Below are 3,492 nucleotides of genomic sequence, written 5' to 3'. Positions count from 1 at the left end.
AAGGAAAATCTTCCAGGCGAAACTTTACATGGTTTGGAAGAAAGATTTGAAACCAAACCTGATGGAGTTCGTTATTTTAAAGACAGGGTCTGGATTCCAAGGGTTAACAACCTGAGAGACATGGTACTAGAGGAGTCTCATCGATCTAAATACTCCATCCACCCTGGAGCAGATAAGATGTACAAGGATCTTAAAGAGTACTATTGGTGGCCTGGAATGAAAAAGGATATTGCCTTGTACGTTGGGAAGTGTTTGACATGCTCAATAGTCAAAGCTGAACATCAGAAACCATCCGGGTTGTTGCAACAACCTGAAATTCCCCAATGGAAATGGGAGCAAATATCTATGGATTTCGTTACCAAACTCCCTAGAACTGCTAGAGGTCACGACTCAATTTGGGTCATAGTGGATCGACTGACGAAATCTGCACACTTTCTCCCCATTCGAGAAGATTTCAAGATGGAAAAATTGGCCCAAATCTACATCGACAAAATTGTTTCTCTGCATGGTGTACCCCTATCTATCATTTCTGATAGAGATAGTCATTTTACATCTCGATTTTGGTGGATGTTACAGAGGGCACTAGGAACCAAGATAGATTTGAGCATAGCTTACCACCCTCAGACAGATGGGCAAACAGAGAGAACAATACAAACATTAGAAGACATGCTACGAGCGTGTGTCATCGAGTTCAAAGGAAATTGGGATACTCATATACCCCTAACTGAGTTTTCCTACAATAACAGTTACCACACGAGTATCCAATGTGCTCCATATGAAGCATTATATGGACGCAAGTGTCGTTCGCCCTTATGCTGGATAGAAATCGGAGACAGACAGTTGAGTAGAGTCAAACTTATCCAGGAAACATCCGACAAGATTGCTATCATCAAGGATAAGCTTAAAGCTGCTAGAGATCGTCAGAAAAGTTATGCGGATAATCGTCGAAAACCATTAGAATTCCAAGTAGGAGACAAGGTACTTTTAAAAGTGTCGCCTTGGAAAGGGCTTGTGTGTTTTGGTAAGAAAGGAAAACTAAGCCCGAGATATGTTGGACCCTTTGAAATCCTTAAAAGGATTGGACCAGTAGCGTATAAACTCCAATTGCCCCAAGAGTTAAGCGCCATTCACAACACATTCCACGTCTCCAACCTTAAGACATGTCTAGCCGACAAAACATTGATAGTACCCCCGGAGGAAATTAAGATCAATGATAAGCTGAGCTTCGTTGAGGAACCGATAGAAATCCTTGACAGGGAGGTAAAACAACTTAAGCGGAGTAAGATCCCGATTGTGAAAGTTTGATGGAACTCAAAACGCGGGCCGGAGTACACCTGGGAGCGCGAGGATTACATAAAGGAAAAGTATCCGCAACTATTCCCTTGCGATGACAAGCGATGACATAGAATGAATTTCGGGACGAAATTCTTTTTAAGTGGGGGATACTGTGACAACTGCCAATTCAGGTCATTCTCGGACTCATGCATCTTTATAAAAACCATTCATGCACAACATGCCATGACCTAGTAGTATAGATTAGGTCAAAAATCTTGCATAAACTAGGATCCAACTAAGGTCTAGGACGAATATACTTGATACTTACAATTCTACTAAGTTGCTTAGCTACAATAGGAAATGCCAATACTATAATTAGAATAAAGCTTCAAGCTTTGTTATAATTGAAATAGGGTATAAAACTCTGAAATTAAATTAAAACATTCTAATTATACTTCAACATGTTGTTGAATATCAAACAATATTCCAAAAACCCTAAAGAGCCAAAAATCCAAAGTTATAAATTATAAAGCTTAAAAACTTTATAAAATTTGGCTATAAACTTCCTAATATCAAATTTTTATTAATCAAATTATGAATTATAGTCAATGAAATAGAAATTAAATAACCAAGTATTAATCATAATTTATTTGTTGAAAACAAGACTTTAAACAAATCCAAATTTGCTTAATAAACACTTTTATAAAATAGGGTTTTTATAAAGATTTAGGAGGGAATTTTATAAAGTTTAAAATTCAGGAGAGAGGAGGCCAAAATGCATGCAAAAACCGGCCAACACCTCTCCCCATGCCCTCTCTCTTCCCCAAAACACAATCATTAAGCTTAAACCCTTACTCCACCTCTTCCCTCTTCACTCTCTCACTTCACTCTCTTCACACGCTTCACTCTCTTCTTCCCTCTCTCTAAACTCACGAAAATCCTCTCATTTCTCTGCAAAATTTCGAGATTTTGAAGCCCTTGAAGTGTTCTTACTTCTCTCAAGGTCAAAACCAAAGTAAACAACAACACCTTCTTCCATAGTTTCATGGTTAAACTTCTTTTCTTCTTAATCTTCTCTACTTTTCGGATTCTATGCCTTTCCATGGCTAGAAATCTTTATTCTCCCCTTGTGGTTTGTAGATTCTCACCATAACACAATGCATGTGTTAAAGATGGTGAAAATCCGGGATCAAACCCATGCAAGGAGTGGAAAAGATGCACATATGATCATGTGACATCAAAACATAATATTTCATGTTCTTCTCCATTTCTTTTGTGTTCATGCATGACCAAAAGCATTTAAACCATTTCTAGTACATCTTGGATGCTCATTCATTCCATGCATGTGTTAGAAATCGGGCCTTACCAAAGACATGCATGATGTTCTTGTTGAAACACCCTAATAATGCACACAAGCAAACATGCAATCTGCCAGATTACTTTGTTCGACTTTGAACAGTCATAACTCAGTCATTTCTTAACCAAATCATGATATTCTTTTTGTATTGGTTAGTTCCACGAGTTAATTTTCAAACCCAACTTGTCTCACTGTAAAATATTAAATATCCGATTTTTAGCAGATTTTACAAAAAGGTTGCGCATACAGCTCTTTTTCTGTGATCACTATTTTTATCTTGCTTAAACAATGGCCTTAAACCCAACCATAAATCTGAGGAAAAATACCTTAGAAACTTAACATATCTAGTGAATTATGGTTGAAATTTCGTGGCTTAAAACCCCACTGAATAGACTACAAAAATTCATGAACTTCAGCCACATTTACACTTCATGCATTATTGCATGCAACTTTTCTTAAATTGTTTGGAATCATTACCCTCATTTCTCTTCTTAATACATTTTTTTAAATTTTTCCTTTTGAAAGCCCTTGCATGCATGAGATAATCTGGAAAATTTCAAGAGCTTTTGTTATTTCTTTGATTTATTAGAATTATTGCTAAAACCAAGGGCATAAATCATATAAAATACTTCCAGAGGTTAATAAATCCTAAATAAATTCATGGATGATCCTTATGGGGAATAATGACCCCTCACCAAATTTCAACAATTTTTGTTACTGTTTAATACGATTTCTAATTTTATTTTGTTTAGGGAATGATAAATTATAAAACCACTTTATAGAATGTGAAAACTGTATCTAACAATTTTCGCATACCTTACCTGTGATGGGTGACTCCAAAAAATAATTTCAATATTTTC

Source organism: Lactuca saligna, chromosome 5 (genome assembly GCF_052625555.1).
Source record: "Lactuca saligna cultivar CGN05327 chromosome 5, ASM5262555v1, whole genome shotgun sequence".
NCBI classification, from domain to species: domain Eukaryota; kingdom Viridiplantae; phylum Streptophyta; class Magnoliopsida; order Asterales; family Asteraceae; genus Lactuca; species Lactuca saligna.
This window is presented reverse-complemented; position numbering follows the sequence as displayed.